Source organism: Gadus macrocephalus, chromosome 19, assembly GCF_031168955.1.
Source record: "Gadus macrocephalus chromosome 19, ASM3116895v1".
NCBI classification, from domain to species: Eukaryota; Metazoa; Chordata; class Actinopteri; order Gadiformes; family Gadidae; genus Gadus; species Gadus macrocephalus.
In genome coordinates, this window is record NC_082400.1 from 4,554,830 (window position 1) to 4,568,350 (window position 13,521).

Below are 13,521 nucleotides of genomic sequence, written 5' to 3' on the forward strand. Positions count from 1 at the left end.
GCCACTGCAAATACTCACTGACTCAGATTAAATTCTGCATGAGGTTAGTAGCTGTGTTAGAGGCAGTGTGAAATTCTGAACTCAGAGTGCAGGCAACATTTCAAGAAGTTGTGAGGATGAGGGTGGAGAGCGGGTTTTTAAATGTGAATTGTAAAAAATTTACCCACCGGTTGCAATTAACTGTCAGGAAAAAGAGGGAAATGAGTGTTCGAATTGGTCAGTCTCGTTTTACATACATACATACATACATACATACATACATACATACATACATACATACATACATACATACATACATACATACAAAAAAATTATTGAGCCAGGGCAGTTTGTATGCAGTACTTAGACAGTACAGAGACAGGTGATTAAGAAGCAGGTAGGGGTTAGACAGTACAGAGACAGGTCATTAAGGAGCAGGTAGGGGTTAGACAGTACAGAGACAGGTCATTAAAGAGCAGATAGGGGTTAGACAGTACAGAGACAGGTCGTTAAGGAGCAGCTAGGGGTTAGACAGTACAGAGACAGGTCATTAAGTAGTAGGTAGGGGTTAGACAGTACAGAGACAGGTCATTAAGGAGCAGGTAGGGGTTAGACAGTACAGAGACAGGTCATTAAGGAGCAGGTAGGGGTTAGACAGTACAGAGACAGGTCGTTAAGGAGCAGCTAGGGGTTAGACAGTACAGAGACAGGTCATTAAGTAGTAGGTAGGGGTTAGACAGTACAGAGACAGGTCATTAAGGAGCAGGTAGGGGTTAGACAGTACAGAGACAGGTCATTAAGTAGTAGGTAGGGGTTAGACAGTACAGAGACAGGTTGTTAAGGAGCAGGTAGGGGTTAGACAGTACAGAGACAGGTCATTAAGGAGCAGATAGGAGTTAGACTCGAACATCACAACCACCAGACCATCACAACCCAAAAGTTGTACTGTGACAATTATCCAACATTATTACGAATGCTTTCATAGAAAGTGCATACATTCTTACAACTGAGCCACACAGCTTTTTAAGCCCTTACCATTCAGTGTTGGTGCCTTGCTTTACCTTCTCATCTGCACATTGAATAGACATCTTGACCTCTGACCTCTCTGGAAAGCTGTATGTAGTATTCAGCCTTAGTCAAAGACAACAGATACACCAACCACATTAACCCCAATAAAGCCTTTCAAACAAATAATCCAAAACAAGAAGAGACAGCACAATTACCTGAGAATATCTACCACAAAAGAAGAAGTCAATGAATATCTTCCTGTTCTCCCTCCTGAGCGGTGCTAGCAATATCAAACATATACTACTGTACACATCTCTACTAATTCAGTACTACTTTTTTTCCACTACAGTACAAACCAGGCATGAGACAAGTGTTATCTTGAGTCCGGTGAGGATGTGGTGGAATAGTAGAAGTATATATTAGTGGTATAGTATTAGTACTACGTAGAAGGTTGATCGGTGCGAACACAATATGTCTTTGAATCTATCCCTTCCCCCTCCCTTCCTGCCTCTCGTTTTCTTAACAAGTTGCTGAATGTGTTTCCAATTACGCACCGAGGGAGACACGAACAACTCCGAACTGTGTCTAGGCGCTTGCGCGCGTGAGTACCGTAGTGTGTGTTTTTGTGTGTGCGTGTGTGTGTGTGTGTTTGTGTGTGTCCGCGTGTGACGTCACCCTCAGACAAAGGTCCTCTCGTTTAGGAGCGGCGGTGTGTGAGCAGAGGGAGGCACGGCGCGGGACGGACACAGAGAGTCTGTATGCAGGAGAGAAACCAGGAGGAGAAGAATAAGAGAGAATTTGTAGGAACGTTAAAATGAGAAGATTCCACGTGTCTGTTTTGGATTCGGATAACAACCAGCTGTCTCTCTAGACCGGCCGAGGAATCCACATTTGGGAGGAATTTTACGCACAGCGCGTCAAAGTGTTGGGCTGAACTCCGCACCGCCCGAGCTGAAAAGGACCCCGTAAGTATGTCCAGTCTGCGCCTCTAAAACCTCTCAGGCGGGCTTAAGATCCGTTTTCTACTGTAGTTCAACAAGTTGGCTAACGGATCTTCGCCAAGGTGACCTTTTACGCAATCAAAGTGCCGAATGTGCCACGTAGACGCAGCTGGGACGCGTCCGGGGCAGACGGGGCTCTGATGGAGTCAGCAGATGCCTGCTGCGCCCCAGGGGGGAGAGACTCCGGCGCGGAGGGGATGCGGGGTGATGAGCCGCGCGTCCCGGTCAGAGGGTAGGATCGGGCGGCTGGGTGTCAGAACAAGGGAACGTTTTAGAGAACGAGAGGTCGTGAGTGGAGACGCGGTGGTGGGGCAGGCAGAGGAAACATGACATCTGTCTTGATTTTCCTCGGGGATGTGGTGCTGGGCAGCGGAGTTCAAAATATAATTAACTATATCTAACATGTATAACATCAGCTCTGATACGGTATAAACTATTTATAAACTATTATATCGAGAACATCACATCTGATAATATATTAAATATAAATAATAACATGTGGAACTTCAAATCTGATACACGTAAATATAACATCTGATCCAAACTGTATCATCTATTCTATAACTAATATATAAACAATTGACCTTTTGTTAACTATGATCTATATACAATATCTAGCATCTGTAATATAAGATCGCCCGTTATCTTCGTATTTATTACATCACTGATCCATACATAATCTATCGGAACAAATGTGAAATTAGATAATTATTCCTAAATAAATTGTTAAGGTACTGGTACTCTTGTATTGTCGTGTGTGTGTGTGTGTGTGTGTGTGTGTGTGTGTGTGTGTGTGTGTGTGTGTGTGTGTGTGTGTGTGTGTGTGTGTGTGTGTGTGTGTGTGTGTGTGTGTGTGTGTGTGTGTGCGTGTGTGTGTGTGCTCATGCAGGAAGCTGGTTTTAAAGACAGAACAAGACAACATTGACTGGAAAGACAAGCATGGGTCCACCTTTTCAGATCGAGAGAGAGAAAGAAAGAGAATTTGAGAGAGACCGGACATCAGCAACACACACACACACACACACACACACACACACACACACACACACACACACACACACACACACACACACACACACACACACACACACACACACACACACACACACACACACACACACACTCACACACGAGTGTGTAGTATATGAGTGTTGAATCCTTTAGACCTGTGGAGTCAGAATGTCTCCGGTTTGTTTAGCTTTGAATCACCTTGGTAGTTATCATGTTCCAATTCAAAACTTACAGTTAATACATGTACACACTAAGTAGATGTACACACTAAATAAATGTACACACTAAGTACATTAAAACACTAAGAACCTGTACATACAAAGTACATGTTCACACTTAGATCCTGTACACATCAAGTACGTCTACCTAATAAGTACATGTACACACTAAGAATCTGTACACACCAAGTACGTCTACCTAATAAGTACATGTACACACTAAGAATCTGTACACACTAAGTAATTGTACAGAGTAAGTACATTTACACATTAAGTACATCTAAACAGAAAGAACATGTAAACCCTTAGTACACATGCACAAACTTAGTACATGTACAAACTAAGTACATCTACACAGTAAGTAAACATACACGCTTGCCACATGTACACAGAAAGTACACAAACTCAATACACTTGTGAGTAAACTTCCGACATTAATGTTGTTTCCTCGGTCAGAACACGATGATCTAGTGTATAAATACCATGGATTGACAAAATCATTTTTTACATTATTTATCATTAATTATTAAGATTATTATTCATGAATCATATATATATATATTATTAATCCTGAATTATTAAATCACAACTTTCCTTCTTCCAAGTGATGCTGAGTTGGAACACTTATAGAGACTTCTCGGGTCAGAGGTCAACGGGAAACAGACCTTGGGAGGAGACGGAGGGAGGTTTGAGCTTGGAGAACAGGGTGGATAGGGACAGTTAGACCTTGGTAGGTCTGTGCTGTATACTAGGGTCGACCAGATGTGTAGAGGCTTGTCCAGATGGGTAGATGCTAGTCCAGATGGGTTGAGGCCAGTCAATCAGTGTTCAGTCTAGTCCAGATGTGTAGAGGCTAGTCCAGATGTGTTCAGGCTAGACCAGATATGTTCAAGCTAGTCCAGATGTGTTCCGGCTAGTCCAGATGTGTAGAGGCTATTACCGATGTGTAGAGGTTAGGTCAGATGATTTCACAGGCTAGTCAAGATGTGTATAGGCTATTCAATATGAGTAGAGGCTAGTCCAGATGTGTATATGCTAGTCCAGATGTGTTCAGGCTAGTCTAGATGGGTCCAGGATAGTCCAGAGGAATTTAAGATAGTCCAGATTGGCAGATGCTTGTCCAGATGTGTATAGGCTAGTCCAGCTGTGTATATGCTAGTCCAGATGGATAGAGGCTAGTCCAGATGGGTCCAGGATATTCCAGATGGGTAGAGGCTAGTCCGGATTGGTAGAGGCTAGTACAGATGTGTTCAGGCTAGTCCAGATGTGCAAAGGCTAGTCCAGATGTGTTCAGGCAAGTCCAGATGTGTATATGCTAGTCCAGATGTGTTCAGGCTAGTCCAGATTGGTAGAGGGTAGTCTCGATGATTTCAGGCTAGTCCAGATGTGAACAGGCTAGTCCAGATGTGTTAGGGATGTGTTGTGCCTTCGTCTCAGTGATGTCATCGTGGCTGATGAGATGAAGGGCTGATGAATGATGTAATGTGTAGAATGGGATCCCAGGAGGGTGACACACCCTCGGAGTGAGCGAGAGAGTGTAAAAGAGAGGAAGACAATCGTCCTGGGTTTCTCTGATGAGGGAGAAGTGGTTTGAGGAGGATGTACTCACTGTGTCTCCATATGCTTGGTGTTTGGTTGATTATTAATACAAAGGGTTATTGTCATAAAAAACGAAATGTATGTCAACAACACATTTCTATATTTTTTATTATTTGTTCATCTATTCATTGGCCCATATCTAAATCCTGCATAATAAATAACACCATAATGTATATTAATGTATTTATTTCTTCATATTAAAGTAGTTGAAAATGGGCTTCACTAGTATCGCTGATTGGGATTTTGTTTATAATCCGAATCCATTGTTTTGTGAGTGTTTGTGTGCGTTGGTGTGTCTGTGTGTCACTCAGTCTTATATTGCTCATGTAATTTCTTATTAATAAGGAGACAATACAAATTGCCCCTATACATACAGGTCATGAAGGTGCAGGTAGAGGTTAGACAGCACAGAAATAGGTAATTAAGGAGCAGGTAGGGGTTAGACAGTACAGACAGGTCATTACGGAGCAGGTAGGGGTTAGACAGTATAGAGACAGGTCATTAAGGAGCCAGCAGGTGATAGTGTATCCTGACTAAATCTTAGTACATTCATACTCTGCCAGGTTATGTTCTGGTTCCAGATCATCCCCAGTAACGTTGGCAACATGAGACTTGTTTTGCTGCACAAAGGAAAGCTTCAGTCTATAGTTGTGAGCCCGTGACCAAGATTAACACTCTGCTCTCAGTCCAGCACAACTGACTTGTAATACTATTGTTTAGCAGTGTGGTGCATAAGTCTAGTGTTGTTTAGCTGTGTTGTGTAGTAGTGGTAGTGTTTTGGTAGCAGTTTTGTGTAGTGTTTCTCTATATAGTAGTGTTGTTAGTGTTGTGAGGTAGTATTGTGTAGTGGTATTGTGGAGCAGTTTTGTGTAATACCGTTGTTTAATGTTGCGTATTTGAATAGCACACACACACACACACACACACACACACACACACACACACACACACACACACACACACACACACACACACACACACACACACACACACACACACACACACACACACACACACACACACACACACACACACACACACACACACACACACACACACACACATAGACTCACACTGAAAAACACCCACAATATGTAATGTGGTATTGAAGGTATTCTTGGATTCTAGTGATGGTAGAGTAGGTTAGTGTAGTTGGTTTGTGTATTAGTATTGTTTGGTGATGTTGTATGGTACTGTTGTGTAGAAGTGTTGTGTAGTGATGTTGTGTAGTAGTGTTGGGTAGAGTAGTGTTGGGTAGTAGCATTGTGTTGGGATATTATGTGGGGATGTTATGTAAAGCAGTGTTGTGTAGTAGGGTTGAGTGGTGTTGTGTGTAGTCGTTTTGTGTAGTGTTGTCTGTAGTAGTGTGTGTAGTGAAGATGTATAGTGATGTTGTGTAGAATAGTGTGTAGTAGTGGTCTTGTATAGTAGGGCTGTAAGGAGTATTGTCGTGTAGACATGTAGTGGTTTTGTTCATTAGTGTTTTGTAGTGTTATTGTGTTATTAAGTGTAGTGTTGTGTAGTTGTTTAACTTGCAAGTAGCGTTGTGTATAGCTGTGTTGCGTAGCAGTGTTGTGTAGCAGTGTTGTTTCGTTGTGTGGTCTAGTAGCTTTTAGTACTGTTTTTTTGTAGTGTTTTGTAGTAGTAGTATTGTGCAATAGTTTTGTGTAGTCCTATTTTGTAGTGTTGCGTGGCTGTTGGGTAGTGTTATATTGTAGTGTTGTGTAGTACCATTGTGTAGTGTTGTTCAGTAGTGTTGTGTAGTAGTAGTATAAGTAGTAGTAGTGTGGTGTAGAGTCATGTTGTGTAGGGCAGTGTGGTTTATTAGGATTGTGTAGTGTTGTGGGGTTTATTTGTAAAGTGTTGTAGTGTTGTGTGTGGATGTTGTGTAGAGTAGTGTTGTGATACTAAAGCGACAGGTCATTAAGGAGCAGATAGGGGTTACACATTACAGAGAGAGATAATTAAGGAGCGGGTAGGAGTTAAATAGTACAGGTAATTACGGTAGGGGTTAGACAGTACAGAGACAGGTCATTGAGGAGCAGGTAGGGGTAAGATAGTACAGAGAGAGGTCATTCACATTTTACATTAACATTCAGGGCATTTAGCAGACACTTTTATCCAAAGCAATTTGTCATAAGAAGTGAAACAATATATCGCTGTCGGTACAGTAAATATGTTCATGGAACCAAATGCAAGTACTAAAAATCGCTATAGGCTAACCAATTCCCCATATGCAAAGGGACAATGAAATCCTCAATTCAATTTAAAAAAGTTATAACAATAAAATTAGAATAACATTTTGTCACATTTTTTGAGCCTTTATTCAATTAGAAAAACTATAGCGCCCCTGTGATTGCAATGCACTTCGCCACGTTCCGTCTGTTGCAAAATTCAAATTACATTTCAATCCGCAAAAGAGCTTTGCAAAAGATTTTGCGAAGCGTATCTCAAAAGATTGTGCAAAGGATTATGCAAAGCTTATCAGCGTATCGCGTCTGGGTGTGAACTACGTCACTTTCTCATAATTTCCTTTTATGTTTGTACGTGTCAACCATGATTGTCCCCATTGAGGACAATCTCCGATGGAGGAGATTGTCGCTACGCGCCGAAGTTTGGCGGATGACGTCGAGTACAATCGTGTTGAAGACACCGATGCAGTTGATAGAGTGCGTGCTCTGGGAGATAGGATAGACAACAGGATAGACGACTCTGTAATCCGTAATCCTACGGCGTAACTGAGGAGACCCCTCGAGGGGGGCAATTCGCCGCCCGATTGATCTTATATGATGACTACCTACCATGTAAATAGTGATGTCAATAAACCTCAAAAGCTTTTCAAATCTTATCTGGTGTTTTATTGGTCCTTATTGTGGAAAGTAAACAAGGTGCAAGTAAATAAGGTTCAAAGTGATTCCGGAAATAATTTTGTTAGAGGACCAATCACAGCCCTTGCCGTCTCCGTCCGTCTCCGTTGCGTCGACGGGTAGTTAAAAATAATGTCTGCTCACGTAAGCTACGGAGAGGGTCTCCGACAGGCTCTCCGGCGACGGAGAGGGCTCTCCGTTTCTACGTCTTCTTTAATAAGTCCCTGGTCTACGTTCAGCACTTTACAGAGGAGTATAAATCGGCCTTTACTGGTTGGGCTGACGAGGAATTGACGTAGTTCCCGCCCAGATGCGATTCGCCGAATTACATTATTAAATTGCATAATGAATTGTCAAATGCATAATGTAATGAATTATTGAATTGCAAATTGCAAATTGCATTTCCATTTTAATTTTGCTACATTTATAGCCTGGCAAGCCAGACCCATATCAGAAAGATATTGGGTCTGGTCTCGTACGGTGGCAGTGTGGGCGGGATAAACGGTTGTCTTTCAAGTTCCCTCTTTTAGACTTTAGACTTTAGATTTTATTGTCCCCAAGGGGAAATTTTTCTTCACTTCACAGTACATTGCATATGTGGGCCGCACGCCGACAGACAATAAACAGAGACAAATAAACATCTACACAGATCTGCATAAAACATCTACACAGAGTAGGACTGGGGGTGATTTATCTTGGCCTTTTATTGAGTGCTGTTATGGCTGCAGGCACCAGGCTTTTGCCGTAGCGAGCCCTCCTGCACAACAGGGACCTATACCTGCGTGCAGAGGGCATGACAGTGAAGTGGCAGTTGAGAGGGTGTGTGTTGTCCTGTGCTATTACGGATGCAATGCGTGAGATGGCCTTTATATTGAGTTCTGAGAGTGTGGGTGTGGGGAGACCAATTAATTTGGCAGCTATATTTGTGACACGCATAAGTTTGGCCCGGTTTTTGACAGTAAGCATGTTAAAGAAGCAGGTGGAACAGTAGAGCAGAATGGGTTGGACAATACTTTGATATAACAGAAGGAGGAGATGGGGGGCAACATAGAGTCCTTTGAGTTTGCGGATGGCATACAGTCTTTGGTGGCTCCTTTTTTGAATGTCCGTTGTGTGCTGGTCGAAATTGAGTTTATTGTCCAGAGTGAGTCCAAGGTATTTAAAGCTGTCAACTATTTCTACTGTGTCATTGTTGATGAGAGTGGGGGGCTGGGGGGATGGGTTACCTATTGTTATTTATTTTGTTTTGGCTACATTGAGATGGAGGGTTAGGGTTAGTGAGTTAGTGAGTTATGTGAGCACCATTGGGTGAATTGAGTGACAGTGTTGTGGTAAACTGATACAGAGTTATTGTCTGATAAGAGGGCGAGAATGGCAGTGTCATCAGAGTATTTGAGGAAGGTGGTGGTGTGGGAGGGGCTGGTGCAGTCGTTGGTGTACAGGGTGTAGAGGAAAGGGCTAAGCACACAGCCCTGAGGGGCTCCTGTGTTGGAGATGAGTGAGTGTGTCACAACACCCACACACAAAAACATATGGAGTTGTGTTGGAGATGAGTGAGCGCTTGATTTTGATTTCCATTTTCTGGAACCATAGTCTCATCTCCATAGGACGCGACTAGCAAGGACGCGTCCTAGCAAGGCTGCAACCTTCACTTTGGGATCAGCCATGGTTCCAGAAAATGGAAATCAAAATCAACCGCGAAAGTCGCTTGTTATTCGTGTCATCGGCAGAGCACTGTCAATCACGCACAGCCCGGTGAACGGCACATGTGATTGGAATGTACGTCAGCCGAGAGCAACCAATAGGTTTAGAGCTAAATGGTCCCGCCCCCAGGAACGTTTTTATTTTTTTCAGATTCGACTGTCAGGAGTTTCAAAACGAGTGGCGTCAGAACACTGCCAATATTCACGTGACTCAAAGCTTGCGCCTGTGTGGTCAAATCTCTGAAAAGTCAGTGCTGAAAAGTCAGTTCTGAAAAAATACGTTGCAATGTCGTAAACGTACACCTTTACAAGTTTTTAAAACTAAATATTCAACCTTTCAAAACGTATTTCTCAATGTATGAACACCTGTTTGCAGAATCCCATTTACAAGGTTTCAAAACCGGGCAACAATGAAATACACTGTCAGAACAGTGCCAGATTTGAAACTCTGCAAATGCGCTGGTGAAATTGTTTGAACTTTGAAAATGTGTTGGTGAAAATGATGAAGAAGATAAAATAGAACACAAAATCATGTTTACAGATGTTTGAATTTTAGTTTTATTTTTTTTCAGGTTATAATCTCTTTTTTCAGTGTTGCAAAACCTTTTTTACAAGGTGTTGAGTTTTCAAACCCAGACTTACAAGCCTTTGAAACTTTTTTTTTCAGGTTTGAATTATGGCAGGAAACTGACTCCATAGATTTCTAGGCTACTACATTTATGCTTCCATACAAAACAGGGAAGAGTTTTGACTTGGCTGATCGACCTTGGCTGGCTCTTAGCGATGGTGGTACCAGACGTCCAGCTGAGGTAGTTGAGCGGAGGGATGGAGATGGGGTGTGTGGTTTGACCAAAGCTTGGAGGTAGGCAGGGGCAGTTCCATCGACCGCCTTGTATGCCAGTACCATCATCTTAAATCTGATACGAGCTACTACAGGGAGCCAGTGGAGGTACATTAAGGAGCAGGTAAGGGTTAACCAGTACAGAGACAGGTAATTAAGGGGCAGGCAGTGGTTAGACATACAGGTCATTAAGGAATAGGTAGGGGTTAGACAGTACAGAGACAGGTCATTGAGGAGACAATAGGGGCACAACATCATTCATAGGGTTGTCAGGAGTATTGTTGTGTAGACATTTGCAGTAATGTTGTGTTGTAGTGATGTGTACTAGTGATGTGTTGTAGTGTTATGTGTGCATGTTTTGTATTGTTTTTTGTAGTATTGTGTAATAGTGTTGCGCAATAGTTTGGTGCAGAGTAGTGTTGGTTGTGTAGTTTAGAGTATTGTTGTGTAGTAGTCTTATGTATTAGTGTTGTGTAGTCGTTTTGTGTAATACCATTGAGTTTTGTTGTGTTCTAGGTTTGGAAGAGTAGGATTGTGTACTAGTGTTGTGTAGTAGTAGTAATAGTAGTAGTAGTAGTACTAGTACTGTGGTGTATAGTCATGTTGTGTAGGGTAGTGTTTGGTAGTTGGATTCTGTTGGGATGCTGTGTAGACGGTTGTGTAGTACTGTTGTGTGGAATATTGTGTTGTAGTTTTCTGTATTGATGTTGTGTAGTATTGCTTCGTAAAGAAGTGTTGTTTGGTAGTCTTGTGTAGTGGTGAAAAAAAATGAGGCGGGAAACGCAGTCAGCTTCCCAGTGGTGAAAAGAAACATTGCACCATGGACCTCTGGGAGTGAGTTCTAAATCACAAAACTGAGGTTCATCCTTTCAAAGTAATGTACAGTCGGATTAAAACTAACACATGTAACAGGTCTTAATTGAAAGCTAGAGAGAGTCGACTTTTCTCTTTATATTTAATTATTTTTGTTTAAATTAATATTGATATAATGATAAAAAAAAAAACATTGTGCATCTGTATGTCATTGCGGGCCGCCAGGAATGTTTCTGCGGGCTGCGATTGGCCCGCGGGCCGCACTTTGAGAACCAATGTTCTAGATACTAACCTATGCATACACTATACAATATAATAACATATACTAGATACTAACCTATGCTATACACTATACTATATGCTAACATATACTAGATACTAACCTATGCTATACACTATACTATATGCTAACATATACTAGATACTTTCCTATGCCAACACTATACTCTATACTAACATATACTAGATGCTAACCTAGATTATACACTTTACTCACATACACTATATCTCTACTAGTCTCTACTATGCAGTTCTATATACTTACTTGTACAAGCTACTATTCGCACACACACACGCACAAAAATGCACACACACACACACACACACACACGCACGCACGCACGCACGCACGCACGCACGCACGCACGCACACACACACACACACACACACACACACACACACACACACTAGGGAGTATTCATAACGTTGGGAGGGTTCAGTATTCAGTAGCTGTTTGTTTCAGAATGTGGGTGTGAGGGGAGGGGTGTTTGTGTGTGTGTTTGGGATTTGCGTATGTGTTTGTGTGTGTGTGTGTGTGTGTGCGTGTGTGTGTGCGTAGGGGGGTATGTGGATGTGTGTGGTTGTGTTTGTGTGTGTGGGATGGGGATATGTGTGTGTGTGTGTGTGGGTGTTGTGACACAGATATGTATCTGTGTGCAAAACAGTCTGTGAAAGTGTGTGTATGTGTGTGTGCGTGCATGTTTTGCGTGAGGGCAGTGTGTGTCTGTTTCTAGGTTTTTATATTTCTCTCTGCTGATTTTAGGGCGGAGGAGAACAATACATCCATTGTAGAGAAACCTGGCAGAGAAGGAGGGCAGAGGAGAGAGGAGGAGAGAGGAGGAGAAGAGAGGAGGAGAGGAGGAGAGGAGATAGAGGAGAGGAGAGAGGAGAAGAGAGAAGAGAGGAGGAGAGGAGATAGAGGAGAGGAGAGAGGAGGAGAGAGAAGAGAGGAGGAGAGGAGAGGAGAAGAGAGAAGAGAGGAGGAGAGGAGATAGAGGAGAGGAGAGAGGAGAAGAGAGAAGAGAGGGGGGGAGAGGAGTAGATGAGTGAGAGGAGAAGAGGGGAGAGTAGGAGAGGAGATAGAGGAGGAGGCATAGTTTACAATAGTATCGTATAGTACTGCATCATGGTATACAGTAGTATAAAAAAGATAGTATAGTATAAAATAGAATGGCATAGTGTTTTATTGTAGTGTGTAGTTTATGGTAGCATAATATAGTATAGCATCATATCATATTGTATAGTTTAGTAGTAGTATTTTATAGTATTTCGTTTTATAGTATACAGTAATATGGTTTAGTAACGAATAGTTTAATATGGTATACTAATATAGTACAGTATCGTTTTGTATACCATTGAATTGTATCTTATAGTATATGTAGTATACTATATGACTTATAGTATCATTTTATACTACACGATAATAAATTATATTACAGAACAGTATTTTAAACTATACAGATGTAAAGAGTCGTGAAGCATAATATTTTACAATAAACGGTTGCATAGAATAATTAAGTATAGTATTGTACAGTAGTATAGACTAGTGTGAAATTGCATAGTATTTGATAATATACAGTTGTATTGAAGGTATATTTTCATATAATATCATGGTCTATATTATAGAATAGTATCCCCGTTGCCCTTACAGCCAAACACATCAGCCGTTGTGGTGACCATGGAAACAAATACTAGAAAGGTCTGGCTGGCAGTGAATGGGTTGGCTCAAATGGTCTGGACTTGTTATGTTATTAATGAAGCTCACACTCAATCAACACGCACGGACGCACACACACACACAACACACACACACACATACACGCACACATACATGCACGCACACACGCACACACACACACACACACACACGCACGCACGCACGCACGCACGCACGCACGCACGCACGCACGCACGCACGCACGCACCCACACACACACACACACACACACACACACACACACACACACACACACACACACACACACACACAGATACATACACCCCCCCCCCCACACACACACAGGTGTAATAATAGTGTATCATGTATGTTTATGTGTGAGTGTATCAGTGTATGAGAGAGACAGAAAGAGGTGAAAGGAGAGAGAAAGAGTATGTGGGAGAGAGCGTGAGGAAGAGAGACCGAGATCGAGTGTGAGAGAGTGACCGTGAGAGACAGAGAGAGAGAGAGAGAGAGAGAGAGA

At 42.2% G+C, this 13,521-nt stretch overlaps 1 long non-coding RNA gene across 1 annotated transcript; it reads left to right on the forward strand.

Annotated features, from left to right (window-relative positions):
- Positions 1-3,114: 3,114 nt before the first annotated feature.
- LOC132447947 (uncharacterized) lies at positions 3,115-5,910 on the forward strand. Its single transcript, XR_009523273.1, has 2 exons — positions 3,115-4,375; positions 4,437-5,910. It is a non-coding gene; the product is annotated as an uncharacterized LOC132447947 (long non-coding RNA).
- Positions 5,911-13,521: the final 7,611 nt, after the last annotated feature.